Genomic DNA, 12,489 nt, shown 5'->3' with positions numbered 1-12,489 from the left:
CCCAAAGGAAAACTCTAGACTGCCCTTAAACCGGATTATGCAATAAAATGCAAAATGAGTCCATAGAAGGCTCAAATTGCCAAGGAAAGAGGTTTTTCTTGAAAACGATCATGCACGCAAACGTAACTTACCTATTAGGATATGCTACAGTGGTCCACGGCTTAAAAATACTGCTGATGCAAAATTTGACCCCCCAATGGCCAAAAGGACGAAAATGCACATGAAATGGAAAATTTGAAATTCAAAATTGACAAATGATTTCAAATTACCGATTGGCCCTTGGCCACACTTCATGCATGATTAATGAGACCTAGTGGAGGTACCAGAACACACTTTGCACCATCCGATTTGAAAATGAACCCTTAAAGGATCGGTTTCTACTATTTTAGCCCAAAAATGCAATATGTGAACTAAAATGCAAAAATGAAAACTAAATGGTGTTTGGCCCTTGGCCACACCTCACATATGGCAAATGAATACTAAAGGATGAATTTCACACAAAATACACACACCAGTGCGAGAATGACATATTAAAACCCTAGTTTTCATACTTTTATCATTAAAGGCAAAATTCAACATTCATGAATATTCATGGATTTCAAATAAAGTTTGGCCCTTGGCCACAAATTATATACATGGAATAAGTGTCAAAAAGTGTACTTAAGCACATAATACAAGTTTGGAATCAAATATACACATTTGACAAAATGGCTACAAATGGCATTTCATGCTAACACTTGCATGAAATGGAACTTAAAAGCTATAAGTCATCCTAATGAATGATAAGCATCACGAACCAAGTCTTCGTACCTAAAACAGCCCCCCAGTAACTTCGGGGTGAGTAAACAAGTTTACTCGTGGAGAATGAGCATGCATCGACTCGATTTCTTTAGAGATTTTTACATTGACTTGAAACAATTTAAAAGGGTCATGCCACCTAATGTTTATGTCAAGGTTAGACTTAGGGAGCATCATAAGCTACTCATGTAACTGAATTGAACAACGGCATACAGGTATACATGCTCAAGTATGCAAGTCAATATTAAAACATGATATTCGATATAGAAGCATACATTTACAAGTATACTAATCCATATTAAACAAGTTATGCAATGTCTAAGCATGCATATACAAATATACAATTAACATGGAAAACTAATGAATCAAGTATACAGGCACAAGTATACTAAGCTAAATGAATTACACATAAGACAAGTATACACAACACAAGTATACAAAATGAAATCCGATTACACAAATCAAACATACAATACGTAAGGATACTAAATAGGGTTTAGATATACAACCAAGGATACAAGTTCAAGTATGCTAAATGAGATCTAAATACACAAAACAAGTATACAGTTTCAAGTATACTAAATAAAATCTAATACACAAGCGAGTATACAGTCTCAAGTATACCAAATAAGATCTAAAATGCAAGATAAACACAAATTCACAAGTTACAAGTAATCCATGATTAACAACTTGAATTTAAATGCAAAATCAAATAGTGGAAAGACTAGGATCCTTGGCTGCAGACCAATCGAGTTATTCCGGGTTACTAGCCCGCAAGGTACTACCTAGTGCACACGTGTATAAGTTATTCCGGGTAATTATGACCCACAAGGTACTACCTACTGCGCACTTCATATGACTTAGGAAACTCACGAATCCATACTAGGGCCAAACCCTAGCCATCACATGAACATGATCCTTACAAGCCTCAGAAAATAATAAGTTCAAAACTTATGCAAAATCAATAAGTTAAACCAAACTTATGCATCTCAAATAATGTCTAGGAATGACTTTACATACACATGCAAGATTGAATCCACACAACCCATGTCCTAGAGTTCAAGTCCATAATGACATTCACAATGTTGAATCTTCAATGTGCGATTCGTTACACGCTATGACAATTTCATTTCAATATTAAAATGCAATCTCATCCAAACGATCCCAATTTCAAATATGTTAAACAACATGGTATGGTCACTACACAAACCAACTCAAAAACTAATTTGGATCATTGAGACAACAAAATAGAGTTTAATTGAAACATGTTAATTAAATCTCTAAATTTTCTAAAACAACCCCAAATGGCCCCAAATGGATATATACAAGTGAGCAAGCCAAAGTCACTACCATTATCAAGTTAAAACTCAATCAAACTAGTGGAACCAATAATGATTTTTAATTAATTCATTTAATTCAAAATCTCTAGATTTCTAAACTTATCCAAATGCTCTCAATTTCACATAGGTTAGAGAACATGCCAAGGCCTATTTTAATCTCACATTATAAGTTGTTTTCATACTTGTTTCAACTATGTGAATTAAACTTTCATAAAAGATAAATATTAAATAAGTTTTGCATTTCTTATTCAAATGTTCCGAATTTAATATATGTTACTCAACATACCAAGGCCTAATTTACGAGCAAGCCACAATTTAATTCCAAGGTTCTTACCATCATAAGAATTAAATCTTAAATAAGAAAATAATTAAATGAAAGGTTTCAAAACCTAATCAAATACTCTAGATTTAATATATGAAAGTACATGGCATGCACATCAAGGATATCAAGGCGGAATTTCAAGAAAATGAATAGTGCACTTGGAGCAAATTAATTAAGTATTACTAGATTTCAAAACAGCCCCGATTACTTTCAATTTCACATATGTTGAAGAGTGCATTAAAGCCTAACATAATATGCTAACACATATTGATTTCAAGCTAGATAAGGCTACATGAATTAATCTTTCACTTAAGATAAATATTAAATAAAAACTTCATTACTTGTCCAAAAGCTCTCAATTTAATATATGTCAATAACTATGCCAAAGGGTAATATTCTATCATGCCACATGTTTAAACCAAGTTATGAGCAACCAGGAAAATCAAATCTCATACAAGAAAGTAATTAAATAAAATCTCTAAATTTGATATCAAAGCAAGTAAACAAGTTGTATAAGCATCACAAGCATGCAATATAACAAGAAAATAAATTATAACACCCCCTACCTCAATTTGAGACGGAAATCTCAAATCCCCACTGAAAGAAAAGTGTTCCGAATCGAACGATACCGCGGGGTTTTGTCGGGGACAACACGATGAACAAGAATCCCCAAGAAGCCCCATGAAAATCACAACTTGACTTCAAACCCGAACTCAAAATTTGGCCAAAAATGGGTTCAAATAAGGGTGAAAGGTAGAGCACGACAAGGCGAACAACAAACATTAAAGCCGAAGACTTTTCACTAAGGAAATCCAATGGAGGAGAAGAAGAAAAGGTGGTAGCCCAAGGAGCTCCCATGGCTGCCGGCCAACAGGGGATGAAGATGACCAAAATCTGACTTTTCTTCTTTAAGTCCCCTATTTGTAGAAAATCTCGAAAAGGGCCCCGCCAGGTCTGGAAAAGTGGAATTTGAGCAGACGCGCTCAAACGGCAAAACTCCGTGAACAAAAAAGATTCAAAATGAGAAAATATGAAAAACGGAAGTAACGATGTCGAAAACCAAGTCCCCGAGTAGAGAGATATGCCCTAAACAAGTTCGGCGGCAATTAGGGTCAGAAACTCTGAAACTGGAGAAAAACGACCAGAAAGAAATTCTAAGAGTACACGACTCAGCGAAATGTGAAAATGAATCCCGTACAAGGATCTAGGCTCTAAAAGAGGCATTTTGCAATAATTTTTGTTAATTGCACAATGGCCCCCTACAAAAAGGGTTAACTCCGAAACTGCCCCAGAATGAAAATATCTTTCAAAAGATATTCTCTTAGATGCCCCTAAAATAAAATATCTTCAAAAGATATGTACAAAAAACACCCCAAGAAAATAAAAAGATTCTAAAGAATTGTGCATCTATGCCCCTACGAACACCGGGAGCAACCAGAGTACTTTCTTGCAAAAGTAAAGATACGTATTTCACGGAAACCACTTTGAATGAAGGTACATGAAGTCAAAAACTAACTTCGAGCACGAAAAGTGAGGTTGTGCCAAAACTGACAAATGGGGAAAGGACAGAATAGGGAAAAGTACAAAATAGGGAAAAGGACAAAAAGTGAATAGTGTCCGAAAAGTGAAAATGCGGAAATGACTCGGTCCTCAAAAAAAGTTGACAATCCAAACGAAAGAGACTTAGAAACCATTTCCGAGCACTCAAGATGACACTATGCGACAAGAAACAGAGCTCAGAAAGGAAAATTAAACAGAAAAAAATTATCCGTAAAATTTCAGAAAAAGGAAATGGAGGCAAATGACCGGGTCATTACATATACTAAGATAATAGGTTTGCACGTACGACAAGTATACATGGCACAAGTATACAAAGTGCAATTTAAATTCATGGAGCAAGCATACAAGTTCAAGTATACTAAATATGATTCAAACATCCAAGTAAGCATTAATTCTCAAGTTACAAGTAATCCATGATTAACAACTTGAAATTAAATGCAAAATCAAATAATGGAAAGACTAAGACATGTGGTCTCTAGACCAAGCAGGTATTTTCGGGTAATTACGACCTACAAGGTATCACCTAGTGCGCACTTATAACTTAGAAGACTCTTGTCTCCGTACTAGAGCCAAACCCTAGTCATCAAATAAATTATGTCCTCACAAGCTTTCCAAAATCAATAAGTTCAAAACTTATACAAACTCAAATACAAGTGACCACATTCCATGCACAAGTAAGGTTGAATCCACACGAACCATGTCCTAGAATTCAAGTCTAAATAGCATATGATATGTCAAGTCTTCAATATGCAATTATATACAAAACAAGAATATTTTAAACAATTGTGCCATATTACCATCCTAAGCCACAAGTACTAAATAAGCTTTAATTTAGTAACAAGCTCTCAAGGTAAACAATTGTAATATTCTAAGAAAGCTATATACCTACACAAGATATATTTGAACAATCTATTCAAGACAATGATATCACATGTTATTGTCAGTCAAATTACCATCTTTAGAGACTACAAATACTAATTCTACAACAAGTTAGTAACATGCTCACAAGGTAATTAAACATATTGCATTTCAAGAGACAATCAACTTAACTTGAAAAGTCTCTAAATTTCAAATCAATCTCAAATATACACAAATTAATATTTATTAAACAACATAGCATGCTCATTACATATATCAAATCAAAAGAGTAAAATGAGCAAGACATCATCATGTAAATTTTAATTAATTTTAATTAATTAAATCTCTAATTTTCAAGAGTTATTCAAATGATCTCAAATTAATATATATCAAGCACTAAGTCATTGTCATACCATATACCAAGTCTAAAATGAGTTATAAGCAACCTATGATACATTATTAATTTCTCAAATTAACATAAGACATACATACAACTTATATCTCATACAAAAAAATTCAAAATGACTTGGAAAATAAACTATAACACCCCCTACCTCAGAAGAGGATTGTTCCTCTTGAATCCAAGGCTAGCATGAACAAAACGGCAAACCCTTCAAGAGTTATGAAGAGGAGGATGAGAGGAACAAAAAGTATTCCCAAGGTTAAGCTTGGAAATCAATGGAAGACCCTCAAAAATCAAGGTCAAGGCCTAAGGCTTCAAGCTCCATCCATGAAGGATAGGGTTTTCTTGTAAGGAAGAGAATAAAAAAAATAAAAATAAAATAAAAAAATGTGGTTAAGTGTGAGTGGAGGAAATAGAAATCCTCCACTCACTATGTGTTCTTAAATCATGGTCAACACACACATCTATGGTCAATTGCACAAAAACCCTTCTTTAAAACCATAATCCCAAAGTGGCCAAAAATAATTGCAAGACTTAATTTGGAGCGTCCACTTATCACTCATCCAAGGGTCCATCCTAGGCTTAGTCTCAAGCCTACACTTGTCAACCATCTTAGCCAACAAGTGCACCAATCCTAGGCCAACAAGTGGGTGAATGTCCACCCTCCACATGTCATCATCCAAGGTATCAAAGTGTCTACACACAAATGTCAACAAGTGGACCAATGAGAGTGTGACACTTGTCACACTTTTTCGAAAATTGCAAAAAGGTCCTTTTCCAAAATATCTTCTAAATTAAATTGCAAAATGGTCCCTAAGATGAAAAATAATTGCTTTATGAAATTACACTAAAACCCCAAAAGTTTAGAATAATTACCAAAAGTCATGCATCCATGCCCTTTACAAAAAAAATAAACATTTAACATGTTTTTTTACAAAAGTAAAAATACGCATAGCATGAAATTTAAATATCGTGGATGCATGCAAAAATGGAAGCAAAACCGAACACGAAAAGTGAGGTTGTGCCAACAAAGTGACAAACGGGAAAAGACAAAAAAAATGAATAGTGTCACAAAAGTGAAAATATGGAAATGACTCGGTCCTTAAAGGAAGATGTCAATACAAAGGAAAGAGACTCAGAAACCATTTCTGAGCACTCGAGATGACACTAAGCAATGAGAAACTGAACTCAGACAAAAAATTTCAACGAAAAAAATTCGTCCGTGAAATTCTGAGGAAAAAGACAAGGAAGGAAATGACCGGGTCATTACAACTTACCCTCCTTAAAGAGATTTCGTTCCCAAAATCAGGAACATTCCCAGAAGAACCGTACACAAGGTCACACCAAGGAATAGATCATAAAGTACCCAAGGACATCTCCAAAGGTCTCAAGATCAACGAAAGGACACGAAACCACGAACCATGAGACACCTTTTCAACAAATTGACATACTAACCCAATGTCAACCACCCCAAGGAGATCAAGGCAACTACACGTCGAAACAAGGAACATAACCAGAAGTAACATGGTAGCATGAATACTGACTAGAACCCGCCCACAACGTACCCAAGGTGTGGTAGCATCCATAGTGTCAAGTGTCCGCCCACACTCACATTACTAGCTAGGTAATGCGAGGTAGCATCGACAGCAACTAGCACTTACCCACACACAACCTGTACGGTATCATGACAGTATAAAGCCCTAATTCATCACTTGCCCCCATCAAGCTTACCCATAAAACCTATCGATACAAATAACATTAATGTCAAAATGATCATTACCAAAAGCACCACGGAAACTAGGCATTCTGTGAGAGTTGCGATATGGTCCAAAATGTCCAGCCGGACCATTCTGGCCAATCCAAAACTCTAACAACAATGTCATAGGCACCGTTACACTTAAGGCCTTAAATCCTCAATACTGGAAAAACTGACATCCCCAAATCTCAAAACACCGTTGTCAACCACATCAGTCATGAATCCAAAGCCAGAATAGTCTATGCCCTCAAACCAATGGATCGGACTTTACAAAATCAAACAACATCATCATCACCCTAGTCACAATGACTCCCAACAAGACCATGCACCCAAAATCCTCTATGTCATCCTAAAGCTGACCTACTACCAGGCTACGCCTAGGAATCAAGACATTAGATCAAGCTCACACATACAATCCCGACGACCAAGGTCATACAACCCCAAGTATAGTACGGAATGATAAAAAGGGGTGAACTAATAAAGCAATTAGTCAAGAAACATATATACATATGCAAGTATACACAATGATACTAAGAAAAATCGAAACAGAAATGCAATATATATATGTGTACAAGTATACATCCACAAGTATACTAAGCGGTACTAAATCCATAGTAGATAAATATACAGGCTCAAGTATACTAAACTAAAACAGAATGAAATAAACAACGTGCAAGCATACTAGGTACAAGTATACTAAACGTAACTGAAAATCTGCGCACCAAACAACTAAACACATAGTGTATAAGGGCAATCAAATATGCTACCTATCACATAAGGGTCAAGCATCAGAGACATACTACACATCACTTATGAGGCTAGCATGACAAGTAGATATAGTAAATAGAAAACACATCATTTATACCAGCACATAACCATCAAATAGTCATATCCCCTAACATGTTTATAAGGCATGCTCAAAACAACAAGGCATATAAACATATAAAAATGACTATGCAAATAACAATCCCACAAAAACAAAAGCAAGAAGGGATGGAATGCCTCTCAGAATGACAACTCACAAAGAGGAATTTGAAAACCCGGATGAGTCCGATCTCTCTCCGTGGAGAAAGGAATCATCTTCTAGAATGAACACTAAGGTCCCTGAAACAAGGAGTCTACAAGTCATTCCCAAGACTGTCTCAAACACAAGGTGGAATCCTAACGCCACACAAAACAAACAACGTTGTGATGGATAGTTCCAACACTAACCATCAAGAGACACCAACAATAGAACTCAACTCAAGATGCCAATGAGTTCGATGAGAACTCCACAGGATCCTATCGGAACCCTAAACACAATCCTGAGTATTCCATAACAAGGGAGAGTAATTAATTACACCAATGTAATTAATTACACGGAAACATTCACACCCTAACCTTAGCTCGTAAAAGCAGTCCAAGGCAAGACAAGAAGATATCCTAGGTCAACGCACCTATCAAATCCCTAACCATCACTCTAAGAGGAAAAGATGCGAAGACCTCTCCATTAAGGCTCACGAAAACAAAATTCCCAATCCCCAAGGAAGGACTCGAGCCAATCCGACCTATCATCCCATGACGCTAGAAACAAGATACTAATGATGTCACCACATCAAGGTCACCACGAAACCCCAAGAGATGAAGCCCTAGCATCAATCTCAACCAACCAAGCTGGAACAACCCACAATGCCTAAACAAGACATAAAAGTAAGCAGTTGACACGTAACATTACAATAGACTACATACTCACATAAGTAGTAAGGTCATATAAGGCATGTCAATGTATGCACCATACAATCAGGCTAAGGATGACAAGCACATGCAATACGCTAAGGCAAATAAGCATAACCCACATGCTAAGTAGACAAGCGTAAATTGAAATGCTAAAATAGATAAGCATATACAATGTAATAAGGCCGATAAGCATATACAGTATGCTAAGGCAAGCAAGCACATATAATATACTAAAGCAATAACCATATATATCATGCTGAGATAGTTAAAGTAAACTTCTAAACATACGTCCACATAAGCATGTAAACATATAATCACATTGAATATGTTATCAAGAAGCAAATAAAAGCATAGAGCATGGCAACACAAGCATGATATGCACCCAAAACCCGTCGTCCTAAGGTTTTCGAACCTAGGAGCTCTGATACCACCTGTAATGACCCTGGATTTTTCAACCCAGTGTGTCATGTGATGAACCAAACCGGATCTAAGATGCGGAAGTAAAAGAAGCAAAATGGCCTCAAAAGATGTACGCCATCCCTAAGGCACCACGATGACTCCCTAAGAAGCCACGGAATTTAAATGAATAAAGTGCGAAAGCAAAACAAGGACAAGTCCTTAGAGATGTACGTCATCCCTAGGGCACAAGAATGGACTCTCAAAGAGTTTTGAGGCTCAACGGAAATAAAATGAAGAGAAGGGCATCAAAACCCTACAAGAGAAGAGCCCGGGGTAAAATCATCATTTTTCCCTAAGAGCAAGGAATTTAACTTTCAACAAGTCAAATTAGATCTAAAAGATCCTAAAACATCCTTTGGTAACTTCACATGAAGTCCCAAGGCCAAAGGAAGAGAAATCCCAGATGAACCCTATCCTGGTTCAAACCGAATCCGACACCCTCTCATTAAAACAAGGATATCTTAAGCTAGGAGAATAATCTGAAACTGATACTAGTACCATTATAAAGAAAACAAAAAATTAATGAAGTTGGACTCAAGAATCACCTGATTCGAAGTCCGGACGGAAGAGACATGAAAATAAGAATAAATGACATTCTCTGGTTTAGAGGTACCCTGACCCTATCTCACTAAAACTTGAATAACTTGAGTTACAGATGGAATCTAAAGGTCTAATTTCTACCATTGGAAAGCTCATTTTAACGCGGTCAATTTAGATATAAGAGTGGACCAATTCGGAGTTAAAACGAGTGAGATATGGCCCTCTGAAAGAAGGTGTCAGGAGGAGGAACAAGTACCCGCGGGCGCCCGCCCAAAAGCTGCGGGGGCCCGCCAAAAGTGGCAAAATCCCGCGGGTGCCCTCCCAAATGGGCAGAAGCGATCTTGGGTAGCAAAAACAGTGTTTTAAAAGAAAAACGAGTTTGCGACGCGGTTTCCGAGGCCAATATGACATTTTTCAGAAAAATGTCATGAAGAAACTCCCCCTAAAATCACATTTTCTATGTGACGGAATCAAGAACGGAATTTATTTCCTGAAGGAAATCCCCAAAATGCCCTTAAACTAGAATTTTCAACAAAAAAGTGAAATGAGTCCATAAGAGGCTCAAAACACAAACGAAAGGTTTTTCCCGGAAACGATCATGCACGCAGATATAACTTACCTATTAGAGAGCGCTACAATGATCCACTACTTAAAAATACCGCCGATGCAAAATATGAACCCCCAACGGCCAAAAAGGCGAAAATGCATATGAAATGGAAAATTTGAAATTTAAAATTTACAAATAACTTCAAATTACCGTTTAGCCCCTGGCCACACTTCATGCATATAGAATAGGTCCTAGTGGATGTGCCAAAACACACTTTATGCCACCTGACTTGAAAATGAACCCTTAAAGGCTTGGATTTCACTATTTTAGCCCAAAATGCAAAATATTAAACTAAAATGTAAAACCTAAAACAAAATGGGGTTTGGCCCTTGGCCACACCTCATATATGGCAAATAAATGCTAAAGGATGAATTACATACACAATGCATGCACCGGTTCTTTTTTTACTTTTCTCATTAAAGGCAAAATTCATCATTTTTCAATATACAAGGATTACAAATGAAGTTTGGCCCTTAACCACATATCATACACATAGAAGGAGTATCAAAAAGTGTGCTTAAGCACATATTACAAGTCAAAGGCGAAAAATGATAGTTTGGCCTAATTACACAATACAACTCAGAAGGTGAACTCAAGCATGCTAACACTTGCATGTGAACAAGAGTACACTCAAATGAATTTCAATCCATCGAAGCGATCCCAGAATACTGTGCATCCTACACCAAGGCATTCGTACCTGACAAAACCCCCAATAACTTCGGGGTGAGTAAACAAGTTTACTCATAGAGAATGAGCATGCATCGACTCGATTTCTTTAAAGATTTTTACATCAACTTAAAACAATACAAAAGGGTCATGCCACATAGCGTCTATGTCAAGGTGAGACTCAGGGAGTATCCTAAGCTACTCATGTAATTGAAATGAACAACGGCATATAAGTATACATGCTCAAGTATACTAAACAATGTCAAAGCATGTTATACGACATTCAAGCATACATTTTCAAGTACGCTAAACCATATTAAAACAAGTCCTGCAATATCCAAGTATATCTACTCAAGTATAAATTTAATATGGAAAACTCGTAAATCAAGTACACAACTACAAGTATACTAAGATAATAGGTTTGCACGTACGACAAGTATACACGGCACAAGTATACAAAATGCAATTTAAATTCATGGAGCAAGCATACAAGTTCAAGTATACTAACTATGATTCAAACATCCAAGTAAGCATTAATTATTAAGTTACAAGTAATCCATAATTAACAACATGAAATTAAATGCGAAATCAAATAGTGGAAAGACTAGGACATGTGGTCTCTAGACCAAGCAGGTATTTTCGGGTAATTACGACCCATAAGGTACCACCTAGTGCGCACTTATCACTTAGAAGACTCTTGTCTCCGTACTAGAGCCAAACCCTAGCCATCAAATAGATTATGTCCTCACAAGCTTTCCAAAATCAATAAGTTCAAAACTTATACAAACTCAAATACAAGTTACCACATTCCATGCACAAGTAAGGTTGAATCCACATAAACCATGTCCTAGAATTCAAGTTTAAATAACATATGACATGTCAAGTCTTCAATATGCAATTATATACAAAACAAGAATATTTTACAATAATTGAGCCATATTACCATCCTAAGCCACAAGTACTAAATAAGCTTTAATTTAGTAACAAGCTCTCAAGGTAAACAATTGTAATATTCTAAGCAAGCTATATACCTACACAAGATATATTTAAACATGCTATTCAAGACAATGATATCACATATTATGCTAAGTCAAATTATCATCTTTAGAGACTACAAGTACTAATTCTACAACAAGTCAGTAACATACTCACAAGGTAATTAAACATATTGCATTTCAAGAGACTATTAACCTAACATGAAAAGTCTCTAATTTCAAATCAATCTCAAATAACCTCAAATTAATATATGTTAAACAACATAACATGCTCATTACATATATCAAATCAAAAGAGCAAAATGAGAAAGACATCATCATGTAAATTTTAATTAATTTAAATTAATTATCTCTAATTTTCAAGAGTTATTCAAATGATCTCAAATTAATATATATCAAGCACTAAGTTATGGTCATACCATATACTAAGTCTAAAATGAGTTATAAAGTAACCTATGATACATTATTA

Source organism: Cornus florida, unplaced genomic scaffold, assembly GCF_030987335.1.
Source record: "Cornus florida cultivar Cherokee Brave unplaced genomic scaffold, ASM3098733v1 CherokeeBrave_3.0.0_Hap2_Chr05, whole genome shotgun sequence".
Classification (NCBI taxonomy): domain Eukaryota; kingdom Viridiplantae; phylum Streptophyta; class Magnoliopsida; order Cornales; family Cornaceae; genus Cornus; species Cornus florida.
The sequence above is the reverse complement of the archived record's forward strand: the minus strand, read 5'-3'. Positions refer to the sequence as shown.